This window comes from Sarcophilus harrisii, chromosome 1, assembly GCF_902635505.1.
Source record: "Sarcophilus harrisii chromosome 1, mSarHar1.11, whole genome shotgun sequence".
Taxonomy (NCBI): Eukaryota; Metazoa; Chordata; class Mammalia; order Dasyuromorphia; family Dasyuridae; genus Sarcophilus; species Sarcophilus harrisii.
Window position 1 is genome coordinate 250,572,818 of NC_045426.1, and position 23,983 is coordinate 250,596,800.

Sequence of the window (23,983 nt, forward strand, 5' to 3'; positions counted from 1 at the left end):
AGACTTAATTTTGTGAAAGTGGTCTGTAATTTTTCATAAAGTTTCTGATTTTCCCGGCAAATAGATTCCTAAATATTTTATATTATCAGTAGTTACTTTTAAATGGAATTTCTTTTTGTAACTCTGACTTTGGATTTTGTTAGTGATATATAATAATGCTGATGACTTATGTGGGTTTATTTTTAAACCAAACTTTGCTAAAATTTTGTGGATTATTTCTAATAACTTTTTTGGCAGAATCCGGGGTTCTCTAATATACCATCAGTCATCGGCAAAGGGATAATTTGGTTTCCTATTTATTCTTATTCCTTTAATCTCTTTCCAGCTCTTTGCTATAGCTAGGTTTCTAACACAATATTAAATAGTAACGGTGATAGTGGGACCTTGTTTCACCCAGCTTTGGAAGTTCGGTTTTGTCTCCATTACATATATGCATGATGGTTTTAAATAGATGTGCTATTATTTTAAGGAAAAAGTCCATTTATTCCTATATCTCAAGTGTTTTTAATAGGAATGGATGTTGGATTTTTACAAATGCTTTTTTCTGCACATTGAGTGACAAGGTTTTTTGTTAATTTTTTTTTGGCCAATTATATTGATAGTTTTCTAATATTGAACCAGCCCTGCATTCCTGGTATAAACCTACTTGATCATGTTATTATCTTGGAGATGATTTTCAGTCTTTTTTGCTAATATCTTATTTAAGATTTTTAAATCAAATTCATTAGGGAGATTGGTCATAATTTTCTTTTCTGTTTTCAGCCTACCTGGTTTGGTATCAATACCATTTCGTTCATAGAAGAATTTGGTAGGACTCCTTCATTCCCTATTTTATCAAATTTTATATAGCATTGGGGTCAATTGTTCTTTAAATGTTTGGTAAAATTCCATGTAAATCCATCGGTTGGGGATTTTTTTTCTTGGGGTTTTTATTGTTTTCTATTTCTTTTTTCTGAAATGGGACTATTCAACAATTTACTTCCTTCTCTGTTGTCTGGGAATCTATATTTTTTGGAGGTAGTTCCATTTCACTTGGGTTATCAAATTTATTGGCATAAAGTTGGCAAAATAACCCTTTATTATTTCTCTAATTTTCTTCATTGGTGGAAAGTTCTCCTTTTCATTTTTTAAGACTACAACTTTCCTCTCTCCTTTTTCTAATCAGATTTACCAAAGGCTTATCTATTTTATTGGCTTTTTCATAGAACCAACTCTTGTTTTATTAATTAGTTCAATGCTTTTTACTTTCAATATTTTTAATTTCTCCTTTTAATTTTAAATTTAATTTGTATTTGATTGGGGGTTTTTTAATTTGGTCTTTTTTTGTTTTTTTTATTGCAAGCCCAATTCATTAATCTTTTTTCCTTATTTTTTCAAGTAAGCCTCTAAGGATATAAAATTCCCTCTTATTACCCTTTGGCGATCCCAAAATTTTGGTATGATGTCTCATCATTGTATTATCTTGAGTGAAATTTTAAGTTCTATAATTTGCTCTTCACCCAACTTCTTTAAGATGAGATTGTTTAGTTTCAAATACTTTTTGGCTATTTTAACTTTTATTTGAATGTAGTTTTTTATTGCACAGATCGAAAGCATTACTATTTTGCTTTTTTTTTTAATTTTTGAGGTCTTTATGTCCAATATATGGTTTTTAATAGGTTCCATGAACTGCTGGAAGAAAGTATATTCCTTTCATTCCATTAATTTTCCAAAGATCAAAAACAATTTTTCTAATTTCTAATTTTTAATTTCTTTTTATTGTTTTTTGTGGTTTTGATTTTTTAATTCGGGTGCAAGGTTGAGATCTCCTACTATTACGTTTGTTGTCTATTTCTTCTTGCACTCTCTTACTTCTTTTAGGAAGGGATATACCACTTGGTGCACATATGTTTAATATTATTGCTTCTTGTTTATGCCCCCTTGAGGATGTGTTTCCTTCCTTATCTCTTTTAATTGGGTAATTTTACTTTGCGTCTGAGATAAGGATGGCTCCCCCGCTTCACCCGAAATTAATGGTTTTGCTCAGTCTTTTCCTTTACCAATGTATCTCCTGCTTTAAATGTGTTTTGTAAACAAATATTGTGGGTTCTGACTTTTTGTCCGTCCATCTGCCTCCTTTTTGGGGGGAGTTCATCCCATTCCATTTTAGGTTAGGGTTACTAAATCTGTTTTCCCTAAATCCAATCCCCAGATTATGTTTCTTATTCTTTGCCTCCCCCAACCCTCTTTCCCCTTTTAAACTTATGTTCTTTATCACAATGCTTATCCTCTTTATAATCCCACCCCCCCCAGGTCTTTCCCCCCTTCCTTCCCTTATTACTCTTTTCTTTTCCTTTTCCTCTCCCTTTTTGGGGAGAGAAATTTTTCCAAAACAAATGTCAATTATTTTTTCTTTGACCAACCGTGAGGTAAGATTCCCACATGCCCCCCTCTCTAAGTTCCCTCAGATATAAAGTTTCCTTTTGCCCTTTTTGTGGCTTGGTTTCCCTTTTTTCCCTCCTTCCCACCTTTTCTGCCATTCCTTTTCCATATCTACTTCCCTTTTTTATTTTTCAATTTAAACAAATTTAATGTTTCTTTTGTATATCCACAACGAAATACAATTCTCAAGGTTATTTTTCCTTTCCATCTCTTGAGTTCTTGGTTAAATCAAATTTTTGTTTATTCTGTTTTCTTCAGGAAACAAATGGAATTATTTGTTTTATTAAATTCCATCTTCTTCCCTGGAAAGAAAATGCTCATTTAGTTAGTTTATTCTTGCCATCCGTTCTTTGGCCTTTAAATATCATATTCCAGGCCCTTCTTTCCTTTAATGTAGGGGCAGCCAGATCTTGGGTGATCCTTTTTGGACCTCGGTATTTAAATGTTTTTTTTTGGTAAATTTTTCCCTTAATCTGATGTTCTGTTTGGCCACAATATTCCTTGGGGTTTTTTTTTGGGTTTCTTTCAGAAGGTTTCAATGAATTCTTTCCAATCCTATTTTACCTTCTGTTCTTTACATCCCAAAGTTTCTTTGAGATTTTCTTGTAAAATGGTATCTGGCTCTTTTTTTTCCATCATGTTTTCGGAAAGTCAATTCCTCAGTTATTCTCCTAGATCTTTTTAAGGTGTCGTTTTGCAAGTAGATAATTCATGGTTTTTTCCGTTTTATTTTGTTTTTGCTTGACGATTTTGCTTCTCAATGAATCATTAGTTTCATTTGTTCAGTTCTAATTTTTAAAAAGGTTTTTCTTCATTGCTTTTTTTTACTTCTTTCTGTATATGTCAATTGGTTTTTAAATGTATTGTTTTTTGGTCTGTGGAATTTTTTTTCCATTTCACAATTTTTTTTTTTTAGTGAATTTTCTTTTCAATTCACATATCCTACTTTCTTGAGTGTTCTTTGTCTTTTCCAATTCCAAGATCCCTATTTCTTTTGGAGTTCTTTTGTCTTTTTAATTCACAAATCCTACTTTCCTATGAATTCTTTTTTTTTCCAATTCACAATTTCTTACTTTCCAGTTTTTTTATTTTTTCAATTCAAATTTGTTTCCTACTTCCGGGAATTTTTCTTTTCAATTTATTTCAGGAAGTTGTTGCCTCGAAAGGCTTCTCTTTCCTTTCCCATTTATCTTCTTCTCTTTTGAGACTTTTTGGTCTCTTCTATGAGGACATGTAAGGAGGACAGTCTGTGATTTTTGTGTTTGGGTCTCTTCGGTTTGGACCCCTTTTTCTCATAGAAGCGTCGATCTTCTTTTCATCTTTTTTATTCATGTTTTAAAGCCTTTGGGGTAGGTCTCCAAAGGGGGTTACCAGCTTCCTCAGCAGGGGAGAGAAAACCGTTCCGCCCGAGGTTTGGGTGCCTTGGGAAATTTTCCTTTCCCCAACAGGAAGGGATTCAGCACGGCCGAGCTATGGGAAAGGCCCAGTTGGGCTGGTTGGGTTACTGCCCTGGCTAAAAGGGGGTGAAAGTGTCATGCCCCAGGCCGGACCTCTAATGGGACTTGAGTATTGGCAGCACCGCAGACCGCAGACCACCGCAAACTCTGCCCAAAGCCCTGCCTGATGCAAATGGCCCTGGAAAAGCTCTATGGTCCCAAGCCAGGCTCCCCCACTGTCAGATTGGAGGCTAACCCGGGCCACCTTCTGCCCATGCAGGATCACAACTGCCCCAAGGAAAAGCCCTGTACTGCGGGTTGGGGCTGCGCACTTGTGCTGAGATCTGTGCTTTCACTTTCGGTTTGAGGCTCTCCTCGGAACCTAATTTCTCTCCCCGTCTGCTCTGATCTCCCCCCTGGCCCCGGAAACAACCTTTTTTTTGGCGAGACTGCAGATTTTCTTCGGCCAGTGAGTTGTTCTACTTCTTATCTTTACGAATTGTAGTAGTCAAGACTATTTTTGAGGCTTGATATAATATTGATAAAGAGGGTAAGAGAAGAGCTTAGAAAGTCGCGTGTGCCTTCTCCGCCATCTTGGCTCCTCCCCTGCTGATAGTTTTAAATAGATGCTATTGATCATTTAAAAGAAAAATCCAATTATTCCCATACTGTAGTGTTTTTAATAAGAATGAGTGTTGGATTTTATCAAATGCTTTTTCTGCATCCATTGAGATAATCATATGGTTTTTGTTAATTTGGCTATTGATAATCAATTATGCTAATAGTTTTCCTAATATTGAACCAACCCTGAATTCCTGCTATAATCCTACTTGGTTGTGGTGTATTATCCTGGGGATGATTATCTGTAATCTCTTTGCTAATATTTTGTTTAAGATTTTTGCATCAATATTCATTAGGGAGATTGGTCTATAATTTTCTTTCTCTGTTTTCATCCTACCTGGTTTAGGTATCAGTACCATATCTGTGTCATAAAAGGAATTTGGTAAGAGTCCTTCGTTCCCTAATTTTTCAAATAGTTTATGTAGTATTGGAGTTAATTGTTCTTTAAATGTTTGATAGAATTCACATAGAAATCTACCTGGTCTTGGGGATTTTTTCTTAGGGAGTTGATTAATAGCTTGTTCTATTTTTTTTTTCTTTCTAAAATGGGACTATTTAAGTAATTTATTTCCTTTTCTCTTAATCTTGGCAATCTCTCTTTTGTAGATATTCCTCCATTTTACTTAGGTTGTCAAATTTATTGGCATAAAGTTGGGCAAAGTAACTCCTGATAATTGCTCTAGTTTCTTTTTCATTGGTGGATAGTTCTCCCTTTTCATTTTTGAGACTAACAATTTGATTTTCCTCTTTCTTTTTTCTAATCAAATTAAGTTAATTAAAGGTTTACCTGTTTTGATGATTTTTTTCATAAAAACAACTCTAGTTTTATTTATTAATTAATTAGTTTTTTTTAGTTTCCATTTTATTGATCTCTCCTTTTATTTTTAGAAATTCAAGTTTGGTATTTAATTGGGAATATTTAATTTGTTCTTTTTCTAGCTTTTTTAATTGCAAGCCTAATTTATTGATCTTCTCTTTCTCTATTTTGTACAAATAAGCCTCTATTCCCTTATTACCACTTTGGCTGCATCCCACAGATTTTGGTATGTTGATGCATTATTCTCATTTTCTTGGATGAAATTATTTTTTGTGTCTATGATTTGCTGTTTCACGCATTCACTCTTTAGATGAGATTATTTAGTTTCCAATTTTCTTTTTGGTCTATTTTCTTCTGGCCCTTTATTGAATGTAATTTTTATTGCATTATGATCTGAAAAAAAATGCATTTACTATTTCTGCCTTTCTGCATATGATTTTGAGGTGTTTATGTCCTAATATATGGTCAGTTTTTTGTATAAGTTCCATTAACTGCCAAGAAGAAAGTGTACTCCTTTCTATCTCCATTTAATTTTCTCCAAAGATCTATCATATCTGGTTTTTCTAGTATCTCATTTGCCTCTTTTAACTTCTTTCTTATTTGTTCAGTGGTTTGATTTATCTAGTTCTGAGAGACCATGGTTAAGATATCCTACTATTATAGTTTTGCTGTCTATTTCTTTTTGCAACTCTCTTAACTTCTCCTTTAGGAATTTAGATGCTACACCACTTGGTGCATATATGTTTAATGTTGATATTGTTTCATTATCTATGGTACCCTTTGGCAAGATATAGTTTCCTTCCTTATCTCTTTTAATTGGATCAATTTTTGCTTTTGCTTGATCTGAGATGAGGATGGCTACCCCTGCTTTTTTTTTTTTTTTTTTTTTTTACTTGACCTGAAGCATAATACATTTTGTTCCAGCCTTTTACCTTTACTTTGTATTGTCACTCTGTGTTTCTTGTAAAAGTATATTGTAGAATTCTGCCTTTTTATCCAGTCTGCTATCTGCTTATGTTTTATGGGAGAGTTCACCCCATTCACATTTACAATTAAAACTACTAATTCTGCATTTCCTGACATCTTATTTACCCCAAATTCCACTTTTCTTTTTCCTTTTCCCCTTTCCCTCCTCCCCAGTATTTTACTTATGAGCACTACTTGCCTCTAGCAGTCCTCCCCCTTTAGAGACCCTCCTCCTTTCTTGTACTTTCCCCTACTATTTCTCTTTTCCCTTCTATTTAACCTACCCCCCCTTTTTTCCCCTTTCTCCTCCCACTTTTCTATGAGAGATATTTCTCGATGAAACTAAATATATCTAATATTCTTTCTTTAGGCCAGATATGATGAGAATAAGATTCACACAATATTCATCATCCATCTTTTTTTTCCTCAATTACAATATGTTTTCTTTGCCTCTTCCTGAGATGTAATTTCCCTTACTTTACCTCCACTATTCCCTTTTTTTTCTGTTATAATCCCCTTTCCATCTCTAGTTTCTTTTTAATATCATAATAGTAAAATCAGATTATACATTTACTCTCAATGTATATCCATAACAGAAATATGGCTCTCAAGAATTTTTTTTAACTTTTCATGCTTTTCTTGAGTTCTATGTTTGGAAGACAATTTTTTTGTTTAGCTCTGATCTTTTCATCAAAAATACATGGAATCCACCAGTTTCATTGAATGTCCATCTTCTTTCCTGAAAGAAAATGCTCAGTTTAGCAGGGTAATTTATTCTTGGCTGCATTCCAAGATCCTTCACCTTTCAGAATATCAGGTTCCAGGCCCTTCGATGCTTTAAAGTGGAAGTTGCTATGTCCTAAGTAATCCTTATTGTGGATCCCCTTTATTTGAATTGCTTCTTTCTGGCTGCTTGTAATATTTTTTCCTTGGTCAAATAGTTCTCAAATTTAGCCACAATATTCCTTGGAGTTTTAAATTTGGGATCTCTTTCAGGAGGCATTCAGTGAATTCTTTCAATGGCCATTTTACCTTTTGTTTCTATGATATCCAGGCAGTTCTCTTTTATGATTTCCTGAAAGATAGTGTCTAGATACTTTTTTTCATCATGTCTTTCAGGGAGTCCAATAATCCTTACATTGTCTCTCCTAGATCTATTTTCCAGGTTGGTTGTTTTCCCAATTAGGTATTGTATATATTTTTTCTTTTTTCTTTGGTTTTGCTTTCTTGTTGTCTTTTTGAGTTATCCATTTCCATTTGTTCAATTCTGAATTTTAGTGTGTTATTTTCTTCATTTTTGTATCTATCCAATTGTTCAATTGTCTGATTGAATTTTTAAATGAGTTGTTTTGTTCTATGGAATTTTTTCCATTTTATAAATTCTGTTTTTTAAAGAGTTATTTTCTTTTTCCATTTCATAAATTCTGTTTATCTGGGAGTTGCTTTCTTTTTCCATTTTATCAAATTTATCTTTTAATGAGTTATATGCTTTTTCCATTTCATTAAGTCTATTTTGTAGTGAATTTTCTTCAGATAGTTTCTGTGTTGTCTTTTCCAGACCCTCCTGCAAATTTTTCATTTCCTTTCCGCATTTGTCTTCTAGCTCTTTTTAAAGATCCTTTTTAATTTCTTCTAGGAGAGCCTTGTATGATGGGGACCAGGTTATATCGCCTTTTGGGGCTTTATCTGGAGACAATCTGCCTTTACTCTCCTCAAGGTTTGAAATCTATTCTTCTCTTTTGCCATAAAACCTGTCAATATTTAGAGTCCTCTTTCCTTTTTTACTCTTTTTTTTTTTTTTAAGTTAAGGTATGCCTTGAGGGCATGGGATGTTTTACAAAGGGAGCAGCTATGCTGGGTCAGTGCTGATTCACTCATGGTGCTGGGTGGATGTGGCCAGGTCTTGTGAGATTTTGGCATTTTGGGGTTCACTATTTATCTTTTGTGTTTGTGTTGGATGTTTTATAACTTCTCTGCTGATCTAACTGGCATGCAACCATGCGGAATGGCCAACACTGTTGCTATAGATTCCTCCCCTTAGATTTTCTGCCATGTGGAGTCTGCAATGACAGCAGAGTGAGCAACACCCTAGGGCTCTGAACTCTCTGTGTTGGCATGTGTGATCAGCCTCCCTCCCTTTCTGATTAAAACAGACCTTTTGAAGTCTGTACAGCCTGGCCTGTGGAGTCCACTCCTCCCACAGAGTCAGCAAAACCAGCAGAGTCATTTTTCTTTTCAGCATGTAGGCAAGAGATAGATTGCTTTGTTAATGTGGGATAATGGAGATAAGGATTTGGTCATTAGGAAGGGCAAAAGATTAGGGAAGTCAATGTGTTATGCAGTAGATAGTGAAACATTAAAGTCACAGAAATCATGGTTAAGTTTAGGTGCAGAGATAATAAAGTCAAACACCCAACTGAGTTTTTGGCTGAGTCAGTTGGCTGACTTCTCAAGCCAATAGGTTGGCTGAGTCAAGGAGTGTTGGTCAAGGAACTAAAGGCCTTGATAAGGGAGAAGAGCAGGCCTTATGTGAGTGAATAACTCAGAAAGCACAAAGTGTCAGAGGTTGTAGGAGGGGAACAAAGTTTTGAAGTTCCAGTTTATGGAAGTGGTACAATTTCATGAGACACTAATTGCTAGTGTGGACATATTTCTGTGTGGCTGGAATGGGGTGAAGAAGGGAGTTGTTGAATTTGAAGAATTTAAGGAATTCTGTTATCAGAGTGGTTGTTTATATCAAGCAGCAAAAAACTTTGGCTCATAGGCAGCCTCATTATCTGTTTTTATATGACTGATGAGGTTAAGAACAGTTTTTACATTTTAAAATATGACAAAATATAAAAACTGCTCTTAACTTGTGGGTCATAAAAAACCAGGTCATGGGTCAGATTTGACCCAGGACCATTTTTTAATATTATCTCATCTACAGAGTAATGATAGGGAATGACATAGAGGAAAAAACCCCGAAACAGTTGCTAAAAACTAGATAGACAATATTTTTAAAACACTTTATTTCATTGAAAAACTGCAATGAGCAGATAATGAGGTACTTGAGAAACATCTCTATCTACTTTCTGTATTAAATAATTTCTTGCTTTCTCATGTTAGGTAAAAGGTCCTTTCAAAATTTTATCTTGTCCAAGAGCATCAGTATTTGGATATAGATTAAGTGGCATCCAAACAAGCATCACTCTTTGAGGAGCTTCCTGAATTAAAGACCTTTAATGTGAAATTTCTTGTTCCTGGAAATTTTCTAATATTTGAGGAGACCTTCCTTTTTCAGACTCTAGACTTTGTATACTATTTCAACGCTGTACTCGCCATTACTTATATTATATTCTCTATCCTTTCTTCTGATAATATCAGCTGATTTCCAGATCATTCTTCCATTTAGTTCTAGTTAGTTTTACCCTCTGTCTTAATTCTAGTTCCATGGTACACACAATAGTTTAATTCACTATTGAACATCACCATTGAATATCACATAAGAATCTCAAACTTAATGCATCTACTGCCTGGTACATAGTAGGCACTTAATATATATTTATTAACTGAAAACAGAATTCACTGTCTTTCCAAAACAAATAAAAATCTCCTTTCTCTCTAATTTTCATATTTTTGTGATAGATACCATTATACCCTTAAGTACTCTTAATTGCAAATTTTGACTCTTACATCTCCCTTATCCTTCACATATAAATAGATCTCCTATTGTGAAAATGTTACCTCCCCAACATAGCTCACTTTTATCCTTTTCTCGCCACACCCATAGCCAAGCTGGCCATGGTTCTTATTATCTCTCACCTATACTAATGGATCTCTTAAATGATTTCTCTACTTCCAATCTATCATCCACAGAGCATCCACATTAATATTCTTAAAGCATAATCCTGGTCCTCTTAATCTCTTGCTCAAGAAACTCCAGTAGCTCCTTCTTACCTTTGTAATAAAATATAAACTCCATCATTTGGCTTTTAAAATGCCTCAGAGTTTCTCATTAATCTGACTCGTCAGGTTTATTACAAATTACTTTTCATGCACTTATATTCCAGTCAAACTGCTTGCTATTTACTGAGCACATTATATCTCCTATCTCTATGATTTTTGAACAAACAATACCTCTATAATGAGTTTTTTCCTCCTCGCCACCTTATGAAATCCCTAGTTTACTTCAAAGAACCAGCACAAGTTTTTATCTCCTGCAGAGGGTTTATCCTGATTCTCCTAGTTGCTAATGCCTTCTTCCTAAATTTCTTTATATGCATTCAGTATTTAATTTTTCTTTGCACATTGTTTTCTTCAAATGAATCTAAGTTCTTTGAAGGCAGAAATGCTTTTCTTTTTCTCCTATATCCCCAGTCCTTTTGCATAGTTTCTAATGAAAAATTAGAAGCTTCACAAGTTTGTTGTTTTAACTGAATTGAGTAGTTTCAGCAGTGACCTAAGCTTACTTGTTAAGTACTTTCCAGAATTTAGGATATAACCAAATCTCAGAAGATGGCCCCAAATGGAATATCTGATGCTACCAAACTGCCAGCCCCTCTTTCCCCAATCACCCACAGAAAATTTTCTCTATATACAGGTTGGAAAGCCACTATAGCAGGACAATTGTGGCCTGCCACATATTTTTGTGCAGCCCACCAGTTAAGAATGATTTTTATATTTCTAAATGGTTTAGGTTTAAAAAAAAAAAAAAGAAGAATCTTTTGTGAAATGTGAAAATCATGTGAAATTAAAATTTTACAAAATTAAAACAATTATAATGATGACATTCAAGTTATACATATATTGCTTAGAACTATCAGCCTCAGCCTCCCCACTAGTGGGGATTTTAGACATGTGCCACCACATTCAAATATTATTTTCATTTTAATAGAAAGATTAAAATCACCATTTTGGGGGAAACTAAATAGTTCTGTGGACAGAGCACTGGCCCTGGAATCAGAAAGACTTGAATTCAAATTTAGTCTCAGACATTTAACCTTTATTAGCCTGGGCAAGTCACTTGACCCCAATTGCTTCACCAAAAAAAAATCACCATTGTGCTGTTAGAGAAATAGTTCTGTTTTATTTTAGTGCTCTAGAGATAGGCTTGAATGATATCTATATTTGTAAACAAAATGGCTTGGTACAAAGGATGTTGAAAGGGAGAAGAGAAAATTAAAAGGGAAGTTGGAACAAGTAATGGAAGTTTAACTCCTTCACATTTTTTCAAAGTTTGGGTTACAATCTAGAGAATTAATTAACATCTTTAGCAGACTTGAGATACTATTAGTCTATGCTACTGAATTTTTTACATTACATGATTTTGCCTTTTCAGTTACTCTTATATAATAGAAGCAGATCAAAAAGGAAGAAGACTATATTAAACTTTGAAACTCTATAGGCCTGATTGATCCAGAACTACACACTCAAAAGTAAACAAAGGCACCTGATATGCAATAATAGCATATTGCAGAGTTTTTAAAAATTTATTTTACTTTACCAAAAGTGTTTAATACCTTCAGTATGCAGTTATGCAATAATAGCATATTGCAGAGTTTTTAAAAATTTATTTTACTTTACCAAAAGTGTTTAATACCTTCAGTATGCAGTTATGCAATAATAGCATATTGCAGAGTTTTTTTTTTTTTTTTTTCAGGTATCTTTCTTAGTTGATACTATTTAATGTTTTCATCAATGACTTGGATAAAACTATAAATGACATTTCCATCAAATCAGCAGATAACAGAAAGTAAAGAGGAATAGCTAAGAAATTAGAGAACATGATTAAAGACATAATAGATTTCAATAAATTATATAAACTTAGTAAAACAATAGTAAAATGAAATACAATGTGGATAAATGCAATGGTGAGCTGGTGAATGTTTAATAACTGGATCTCCCAAAATGTATGCATATACACCTTCAATTTTATATTGCAGAGTTTTTAAAAATTTATTTTACTTTACCAAAAGTGTTTAATACCTTCAGTATGCAGTAAGTCCCATCTTTTTGATCATTAAATATTCAAGGAACCCATCCATTCTAGACTCCATCTCTCATAAATACCTTGAGGTTTTTAGCCTTTAATGTTATAAGCTTAATATAAATTTCTCTGTCTCTATCTTTCTCTGCCTGTCTGTCTGTCTCTCTCTTCTTTACTTCTCTCAAGTTCTTCATTTCTTTTCCCCCAAAGTACTATCATGAATTAGTAAACATGGTATTTTTTTTTTTTTTTTTTTTTTTTTACTGAGGCAATTGGGGTTAAGTGACTTGCCCAGGGTTACACAGCTAGGAAGTGTTAAGTGTCTGAGGCCAGATTTGAACTCAGGTCCTTCTGACTTCAAGGCTGGTGCTCTATCCACTGTACCACCTAGCTGCCCCCTAAACATGGTACTTCTATGCACTGATTAAAATAAACTCAACTTAGATTGGTCTATTTAACACTGACAGTCTTGCTGAGATTCTCACAAGATGGTGTGCTCTATTTTCTTCTCTACATTCCAAGTAGAGTTGACTTGAAAGGAAATGAAATGATTGGGGGTGGGGGGATATTTATTGATAAGAATCAACATTTCTACAGTGCTTTTGTAGAAAGAGGGCCAATTTCAGTCAGTAGGTTTGGGTTCAACTCTCACCTCTGATACTTGAATAATCTCATATAAATCACAATCCCCTCAGGCTATATTTTCCTCATCTATAAAATGAAGGAATTGGATTGGGTGAATTGTGAAGCCCCTTATCAGCACTTCTGGACTTGACTCTGGACTTCTATTTGACTGAACAACCTTGTGATTTAGAAAGTAAAAATGTAATTATCTTTCCATTTTACACAAGGAGAAAATAAAGTTCAGGAAACTGAAATAATTGTTTTAATGTGGCATTGCTAGATTATGGACAAACAAGAACAAGCCAAAATTCAAATGCATGTTCATGAAAATTTCACAGAGGATTATAGGGTCTGCCTGATTCATGATAAAACCTTGTGTCTCATTGACATTGGCCTCCTTCTTCCTCACACTGGATTCCATCTCCAGAGCCCAGGTATTTTCACTATTCCCCATGCTTGGAATTTTCTCCCTCCTCATTTCTCCCTCATCCTGGTTTCATGTCTCAGATAAAATCCCACATTCTTCAGGAAATCCTTTATTTTAATATCTACCTTTTGGCTTGTTATTTCCAATTTATCCTATATAGTTTGTTTGTACAGTTATTTGCTTGTTGTTTACTCCACAAGACTGTGAACACCCTGAGATCGAAGACTGCCTTTTGTTTTTCTTTGCATCCCCAGTGCCTAACATAGTGACTAGAACAAAGTAGAAACTTAATAAATATTTTTGAATGACTACCTTGTGAATCAGTTTGCCTTAAGACATCCTTAATTGAATATTGATTTGGCAGTTAAGGGGGTTGCATAATCTGACCCCTTATTTACCTTGTTTTCCACTAGTTTGCTAAAAACACATGCAAGCAAACAAAAACAAAAAATGAAAACTCCTTTTCTCTAACCAGACTGTCATCCACACACACCACATGCGAAAAAATCTGGGACTTTTAGTAGCATTATTCAGTATGAGTCAACAGTGAGACATGTCAGCCAGAAAAGCTAAAATAATCTTCAACTAGATTAAGAAGATCATAGAGTCCAAAATTAGGGTGGTGATAATTTTGCTTAGTTCTGGTCAGATTGTAGTTTAAAGTAGTTTGTGATTTGTGTTTTGTTTTGTGTCTGAGTTCCACATTTTAAAGAGGTGATTGTTGAGAAAGCAAATTGTTTCTTTTAAGGACTGATCAGTATGGTAAAGGGAACATTTCAAATGATAATCCATTTAGAACTGCTCCTATTTAATCTAGAGAATTCAGGGGAGCAAGGAAGCTCTTTTCAAAAGACTATGAATGTGGGGGAAAGATTAGACTTCTTCTGTCTCATACCAGAAGACAAGATTAAGGCCAGTAACTGGAAATTTCAGAGAGACATTGAATATGGAAGAATCTAAAACTTCCTAACAACTGTCTGATAGTGGAGTAGACTGCTTTAAAGCATAAGAGTTTCACTATTATTAGAGAACTTTATGTGTGACTTGATCACTATTTGCTTCAGATATTGCAAAGGGGATTCCTGTTTTGGTAAAGGTTATGATTTTTGAGGTCCCTTCCAAAGATATGATACTATGACATCCATAAGCAGAAAATTGAAAAACCAAAGGCACAGGTGGCATTTGTGTAATTTCTGGTCTATGGTAAAGATTTAGTGTTATGGGCCAGAACTTGAAACAAGGTGCTAAGTCAGTGGAATTGATAGAGACAATGGTTATTTAGCATGGTGCTTAACAGTTCTCTAGTTCAGTACATGTACTTAGTAGGTACTATAGCTCTATAAGATTCACACCTTTGATAAGAGACCATATAAGCTTGGACAAACTCAGCCAGAATCAGAATTAGGGAACGACCAGAGAAGTGGTGGCAGGCTGTCCTCCTTTGCTTCTCCACTGAAACCAAGATGGAGAAGGCCTCCAGAAAACTAGCCAAGCCCCAAGTGAAGGAGAGAGGACTTTTGAAAGAGACTTTAACTCCTGGCTGCATTTGGGGTGATTACTGAAGTGAAACGAAGGCTGCCTCCAGAGACCCCAAGAAAACCTCAACAGAGAATATTACATTTTAGAGAGAATACTACAATTTTGGAAAAATAAGGGTAGGAAAATATGCAAAGATTATACCAGAAGAAAATTGTCAGAGAATGAAAATTGGTTTTGTCATTCATGTATAAGTTTACAGGAATGAACAGCTTTTATTCAGTGATGAGAAGTATCTAAGGAGGTATAAGAAGAATATATTTGCCTGGAGGCTTACTGATTTCATCAAAAAAAAAAAAAAAACTTTTGTCAGAGAATGAAAATTGGTTTTGTCATTCATGTATAAGTTTACAGGAATGAACAGCTTTTATTCAGTGATGAGAAGTATCTAAGGAGGTATAAGAAGAATATATTTGCCTGGAGGCTTACTGATTTCATCAAAAAAAAAAAACTTAAAACAGAAAATTGAGGAGGAAAAGTGCTCAGATATAATTTCTAGATTAGGCAACTTGAACAATGAAAGCTTGAAAGAGGAAAAATAGTTGTGACAATTTTTAGCAATTTACAGAGGGGAAAAACAAATGGGGAAAAGTGGGAAAATATAATCATGACTTTCTATAGCTATGTACTATTATGAGGATTATTATTATGAGGTAATATTTAGTTCAACTGACATTGAGTTCCCCCTGTGTGGAAGGCTCTGTGCTAGGATCTAAGACCATAAGGTCAAACAAAATAAACCATACATTCAAGGAATTTACATTTCAATGGGAAAAGAAGAAAAGGGATATGACATATATATAAATAAGTATTATATAAGATGGGGAGTGATGAAAGTATTTTAGGGATATCTGAAGATAGCAAAAAAAAAAAAATAAATAACTAGAGAAAAACAGGAAAAAACATAAGAAGTAGGTCATAGTTGATTTGAGCCTTTAAGGAAAATTAAAATTTAGAAGGGCAGAGATGAGGAAATGGTACATTTTAGTCATGTGAAATGGAAAAATGCATTGGAAGTATGATTGACAAACTGTATAAATTCAAAGAGGCAGGAGATGGTATTTAAATTTGAGGAACAATTAGCAGCCCATTTTGGCTGGTTTGGTGATTGTGAAGGAGAAAAAGGTAAATTAAGAAAGAGTTCTTAATATAATATATAAATAAAATCTCCCGAACAGTGCTCTTTTTCCCCACCAAATAAGAAAAAAATATGATCATCATCATCATGATTATCATCAACAACATCATCATTGTAAGGGTTAAAAAGCCTCTAGAAGCAAGGAATGCAGTTTAAGGCATGTGGGAGGACCTGAGGGATGAGAGGTTCCGAGGCACAGGCGAGTCCTACGTGGAGGTGGGACATAGCCCCAGGAGGTGGTATCTGACTCCAGGTACCACGTCTCCCTCCTTAGTGCTCTCAAAGCCTAGCACTCCTCCCTCCTTCTTCTTGGGCCAATCCCATTATGCCAAGTTCCTAGAGGACCTCCCCTTCCCCCAGATCTTCAGTGGGGTATAAATATATGCTATCTAAGAATAAAGTTCTCTTTTGCTTCACCCCTACCTCCTGGTGGTCTGTCTCTATGGGATCCGAGTTGGTGCCTGAAGGCGGATAAGCGTGGCCTAGCCTTGCCGTTGACGAATGGGCATTAAGAGGAGCTCAAAGAGGAGCTACTGGTTTAGAGTAGTCCATAGGGGCGTAACAATCATGATCATCACCATCAGCATATCTATATATAGCATTGAAAATGTTACAAATATCACAGTTAAGATTTACATATACCAACTCATTTGGATCTCACAGACACCTAGTAAGGTATCTAAGATAGAATTCCAACTGAGATCTTATTCCAATTCTCTTTCTGCATCACCAGCTGGTTTGAGCCACAAAAGAGGCACAAAGGCAGGACATTATAATGATAGGGGATGCTAATTATCTGAACATCTGCTTAGCATCTCTGTTTACTAAAGTTAGATAATCTAATAACTCTTGACTTACTTTGTTAATGATTTTCTCTAAGAAATAAGACATTCTGGTAGGTAACTTAGGCTTTATGAAAGCAAATTTCAAAAAAAAATAGAGGAAAAGTAAGTATGATTTCAAGTCCTGAGATTGAAAAAGGAAATTTTCTCCACTGTTGGAAGGTTCTCAGTGATAAAATTCTGCTGATGAAATGACGAGTGATAATTATGGTGAAGAAAAGAGGGAAAAGAATGAAGTCAATGCTTCTCTACTGAGAGTTTTCAGAGACCACAGAGCTGGATGTGGTGATTATTTGAATTACTGGGAAGGTGGTGAATTTCTTGAGCTCTGGAGTTTTGTGCTGTAGTATACTATGCCAATGAAATATCCACACTATGCCAGTCATCAAATTGCTATGGTAAGCTTCTTAGGGATAGAAAGCCACCATATTGCCTAAGAAGGGGCCCAAGTTGGTAACGGGAAAGTTCAAAATTACACATAAGCCAATTAGTGAGTTCAGGCCTGAGTGAGTTCAGTGAGTTCAGGAAGTACTTCCAACCTAGACAAAATAAGGAAACCCAGTCAGTATAAATACATATGTACGTGCATACATATGCATATGTAAAACCACATGCAAGAAAAGATGGAAGACTCATAACTAAGGAAAAGAGTGACGTTGTCCACCAAGAATAATGTTGGAAAGTCTAATACCAAGTATGAAAAATGACATGGATAATTAAAAGGATATTTTCAAAAAGATCCACATTGGGAAAAAAGAGGACAAGGGTGAACAAAACCTACTACTTGAGTTAAATAGGAAAATGGATAGCAGATAAGGAGACAAAATAGAACTACTGAGCTTTTATTGATTTATTAACTAAATTTAATATTCACTTAAATTTTAAAACCAAATTTTCTGATTTAACTATCAAGGAAAATTATTTTTAGAAGGAAGAAAGTAAAAACTTTAAAGAGGAAGTAAGTGAAATATTAGAACATCTCATTTCTTCCCTAAATAAGGTCAAATTGTCTGGCCAAAGCTTCAGGGTACTGAGTTGGAGAATGTGACATCTCAACTACCCATCAATGATCTTTTGAGGAACTTCAGAGAACAGAAGATATGCTGTGGCAAGATAGACATATGCCACTCCAAGGAAAAGGAAGAAAGCAAACTGGAGCCCACTGAGCTTGAAAATGATTCCTCTCAAAGTCCTAGAAGAGATCATTAAATAGATTTGTGTGAATACTTGGAAAGAAAAACAGTGTCACAAGCTATCAAGAGTTTGCTGAGAATAAGTCAAGCCAGACTAACATGTTCAGAGTTGCTAGACTAGGAGATCTAGGAAATGCCATCTGCACAGTTTGTCTGAATTTCAGCAAGCATTGGACAATATCTTTCATTATAAATGAGAGATATTTAAAATGAAGAAATGTGGATTGTTTTATGCATTATTTGATATTGATAATCAGAGGGACATAAAAGAATAATTGCAATTAACATGTAATAAAAAATGTGTGTTTTTAAAATCTGTATGGCAAACACATTTTTTTGGAAGAGAGACTTTAAAGCTATGCTTTACTTTACAAAGTCAAATAAATACTTCTTTGATATCAGCAAATGATAAACAATGGTAAATTGTATTCTTTATACCAAAGTATCTGGTATAGTTGGTAGAGCTGTGCTGTGCCTAGAGTCAAGAAGATCTAAATTTAAATCCAGTTTCAAATTCTTAGTAACTGTCATTTAACTTCTATTTGATTCAATTTCCTAATTTTAAAATGGGATTATAATGACACCTAATTCACAGAGTTGTTGTGAGGATCAAATAAAATAATATTTGGAAAGTACTTAGCACAGTAATTGGTATATTGTAGGTGCTTAATGAATGCTTGTTTTCTTCCCTTCCTTCCTTCCTTCTTTCTTTCCTTCCTTTTCTCTCTTCCTTCCTTCCTTCCTTCCTTTCTTCTTTCCTTCCTTTCTTTCTCCTTTCCTTTAGTGTCAGTGTAAAAAGATGATTATCTGTAGAAACTCATTTGCAAATGTCTGCCTGATCCCTTCTTGAGCTTTCTTCAAGGTCATTCTAGAGCATGCATAAACCATTTTCATAAATATTTCATGAAGAAGAAAAAATAGAATTATAGGCAAGTTTTATTAATCAACTCCATTTTTGGTAATAAAATTATCCCTGAAATTTTCCATTCCTCTGGAATCTTCCTTTTTTTGAAATATATTGAAAATTGAATCCTGAGTGACTATAAATTCTTACATTTAGGTTGAAAAATTCATGTAATATTTGATTTTGTCCTTTCTCTAAGATCTCATACTTTAGATGTCATTAACTACCATTAATCTTGCTTACACTATATTTCTCATATTAGTTTCTTCCTTTTCATTACTACTGCCACCACTAGGCTTTCATATCATAAGACCATAGGATTTTAAAATTGCAAAGAATTTTTAAAGCTAATTTAAATAAAAACTACTCCTATTACATGTGACATAGTTCATATACATTATCCTTAGGCCAAGGCTTGAATGCTACCTTGCTTAAGTTTGCAGGGGGATAATATGTTTCATCATCTCAAGGTGTATTTGTCATCCAGAAATGAGTGCTCAACAGCTGAGTGCAACTTCCTAGCAAGTGCCACAATAACTGAGCTATCAATCTAACCCTTAACCAGTTATTCTCTCATACCTTTTCCAAATAACAGCCTTTTCTGAGAGGCAGCAGTATCTCTTTTGTCCACTAGGGAATTTCAACCTGAAAATGCTGTGGCTGCTAACACCCCTAATGTAGTGATCTAGAACTTCATAGCTAAACTCCAAAATGACTCCTGTTAACCCCTTACTAGCTGGTTCCAAATTTGATTTAGGGCATTGAATAAAATGTTGTTCAAGAGACCAAAATATGAAATTTGTTGTATCTAAATATCTGACAATTCAATGAAATATTTGCCAGTAACTTACCTATGAATTTACTGATTCAAAGATTTAGCATATCATATAATTTGTAATAAGGTGAAATGAAATTTAAACCAAACATATGTATACAGTGAAGGATGAAAGCAACCATTTCCTTCACTTGGCCCTCCTTCTTCATCTCTCCTAGATCATCAGATTTAAATTAGAAGAGTCCTGACCATATGCATCCTTCCCTTATGAAAAAAAAAGGTAGAAAGGGACAACGAATTCTATTTGTCTGACTCATGAACTAAAAAGATAAGCCTACTCATGTTTTGTTGAGTTATGTTCAACTCTTCATCACTGCATTTGGGATTTTTTTTTTTTTGGCAAAGGTATTGGAGTGGTTTACCATTTTCTTTTGCAGCTTGCTTTACAAATGAGGAATTGAGGCAAACAGGATAAAAAAAAATTGCTGCAGGTCACACAGCTAATATGTGCCTAAGGCCAGATTTGATCTCATGAAAAGGAGTTTTCCTGATCCCCAGATCAGTGTTCTTTCCACTACACTACCTACCTGGCCAATAAATATTTATTAAATACCTAGCTAGTGCTAAGTTTTGGAGATACAAAGAAAATTAAAAGATCCTGTTCTCAGGGAATTTAATCTAATGGGATAGACAACATGCAAACAACTATGTATAAACAAGCTATAGACAGGATAAACTGAAAGTAATCAATAAAGTAGAAAGATTCTGGATCACCAGAAATTACTTTGCCAGCCTCTGTATCAGCTCTTTGGTCCTAGTATGTCCTTTGAAATAAAGGAAGGAAGACACTGTCCCCAAAACAGATGAAGAAAATGGGATGTAGAAAAGTTAAGTGATTTGAACATAAATAAAAGATTGGCAGGTGGGATCCAGGCCCAGCGCTTTTGACTCCCAATCCAATGCTCTTTTCAATATACTAGACTATCTGCCTGGACTATTGCAATTATCTTCTAACAAATAACTCTTTCATCTTCTGTTTCTCCTTTCCAATCTATTAATTGATAAATTTATTTTTATTAGGTACAGATATGTCTATGTCAAACCTCTGTTCAACCATCTTAAATGTTTCCTTATTTCCTATTGAATAAATTGTGAAATGCTTTGGAAAAGAGAAGACATTGGAGGCACAAAATTATTTCAAACATCTGGAGGATCATCACATGAAAATGAGATTAGTTTTGTTAGGCTGGACCCAACGGGTGACATTAATAAGTAAAAGTTACATATAAAAGCATTTTGTCTTGATATAAAGGACTCCCTAACAACTATAAATGTCCACTTAACAATAAAGTACTATTGGCAGAGTTGTGAATTGGTCCAGCCATTCTGGAAATCAATTGGAAATCATGCTAGGAAAATGATTACAATGTCTATTCCTTTGACTGAAAGATCATACTGTTAGGCATATATATTATTAAGATCAATAAAATAGCATATAAGTGAAATGAGCAGAACCAAGAGATCATTATACACTTCAACAATGACACTGTATGAAGATGTAATCTGATGGAAGTGGATTTCTTTGAAAAAGAGACCTAATTCAGTTTCAATTGATCAATAAAGGACAGAAGCAGCTACACCCAAAGAAAAAACACTGGGAAACGAATGTAAACTGTTTGCATTTTTGTTTTTCTTCCCGGGTTATTTTTAACTTCTGAATCCAATTCTCCCTGTGCAACAAGAAAACTGTTTGGATCTGCACACATATATTTTATCTAGGCTATACTGTAATTTATTTAACATGTATAGAACTGCTTGCCATCTAGGGCAGAGGGTGGAGGGTGGGAGGGAAAAATCGGAACAGAAGTGAGTGCAAGGGATAATATTGTAAAAAAAATTACCCTGGCATGGATTCTGTCAATAAAAAGTTACTATAATAATAAAAAAATAAATAAAATAGCATAAAATAAATAAATATATAATTAAATAAAAAACATCTATAGCAATATTTTTTGTAGTAGCAACAAACTGGAAACAGAAGATAAGCATTGATAGGAAAATGGCTAATATAGTTGTAGTACATGAATGTATTGAAATAACTATTATTTGACTATGAGAAAAGATGAACATAAATATAGAGAATCATAGGAATACTTAGGTGAACTGATATAAAGTGAGGTAAGCAGATCTAGAGAACAGAGTACATAATTATTATCACAATGTAAATAACAAGAATGACAATAAAATAATTGAAACAAAAGGTTGTGAATTTATGATGTTTTTTCCTAGAGAATATATGTAAATAATAATTTTCCTCCTTTCTCTGCAATGTGGTAGGAGAAGATAGGTAAGTAGAGGAGTAAGGTGAGAGAAACAGAGACAGAGACAGGGAGAGAAAGAAAGAGGGGGGGAGAAAGAATGGGGAAAGAGAGAGAGACACACAGAGAGAGAAATGGTCAGAGATGGAGAGAAACAGAGAGACAAAAAAGGAAGAGAGAGAGGGATAATGCAAAGAGGGAAAGAGACACACACACATAGAAAGAAGCAGAGGGAGATGGAGAGACAGAGACAGAAAGAGAGAGAGAGAGGTAGACAGAGGGGGAGAGAGAAAGAGAGGAGCAGACTTGGAATCAGGGAAACATCTTTGTGACTTCAAATCTTGGGCAAATCACTTCACCCTGTTTGGCTCAGTTTCTTCATTTGTAAAATGAAGTGGAAAAGGGAATGGTAAACCACTCTAGTATCTTTGTCAAGAAAACTCCAAAATGGGGTCATAGAGAGTTGGCCCTGACTGAGTAACAAAAGAAACAGAGCATTTTTTACTGCTAAATATATGTCGGGCACTGTGTTGTAGGCTGTAGATAACAGATGTAAGAAAACAAAGTGGTCTCTACTCTCACTTTTTATAGGAGAAGCTAAAATATAAAGACAAAACATGCTGAAAAGGTTGAGAAGTCCAGGGAATAAACTGAGCTGAGAACAAAGTGAACATGACTCAGATTCCTCAAAAAATGGCAATCCTGTCATTAGGAGAGCAAGCCTCAGGAAAGAGTAATTCTAACATGTATATCAGAAGCATAACTGAGCCAGGAGTAAATACATTGGGAAATCTAAATAACACAAAAAAATATATAGCAACAAAAATTTACTTTTAAAAAAAGGACTAATTTCCCCTCCTCTGGCAGTTTTTAAATGTACATTGGATAACTATTTCTCATGGTATTACCAAACTTCACCATATTCATCATGTTCATTATTACTCATAACCAAATAGAACTCATTCTTCAGAATCAACCTTCTCCAATATTTCATTGAAGATGAGGAGTAAACAATATGGTGACAACAGTGAAAAGAGGACTTGAGTTCAAAAGTCTTTATTACCTAAAGAAAAACTGACAGCCTTGATCTAGATGATAGCAAGGATCTCTTCCAACTTTAAATCTATGATGATATGGTACACTATTAGCATGACATATCTAAAATGTAACTACATGTAATAAATGGGTACTTCAGTACAAAAAATATTAAGGAGTATATAAGAGGGGATAATTTTCTACTTCCTCATTATTCCTAGTAGGATTCTGTTATGACTTTCTCTCCCCTCCAACCCTATTTTCCTTATTTTTTAGGAAGAGAGTGTGGGGCGGGGGGAGTCTCTGAACTCTAATAGAAGAAAGTTTCCTCTATAGAATCATTATTATCTTGTCATATCATTACTTTCCTCAAAACAGCTGGATGAGGTAGGTAATTCTAGATAAATTTGGCCCCAAGGACAAAGGAGTTATTTTATGCCCTACCGGCTTTATACTTCCCCTTAGTGAATCATTTGACAAGATGGACTAAGGTAGTTCAGTTAAAGGGAAAAAAAAATTGCAAGGATACAAAGGCTTGGGGAAGATCATTAGCCAAAGTACTTCCTCTTTTAACTCAATGAATAAATGGGTTCTCCTGGGCTCCTAATTATCTGTGACATTCTGATATGAGGCTTATAAATGGAAGAGGTGAATTTTCCTGAACTCCTTCTTGTGCACCACATATGTCCAATTATGCAGAAATGTCTCTAAGAACTTCCCTGTTTTGTCAAAAACAGAAAAGAACAAAAAAGAAGAGTAACTGAGGGGAAAATGACAATGAAATGGGTAAGAACAAAGCATCCTCAACCTGAGGAGGTCAGTGAATCACAAAGTCAGCAAAAAGCTGAAATGATACCCAGTGGAGGATGGGCAGGGTCTAACATTTTTACTGTGGGTCTAGAATGCCAGATAAGGTGCTGGTTGATAAAAGGAACAGCACCGGTCAACTTCCCCTGCCAGCT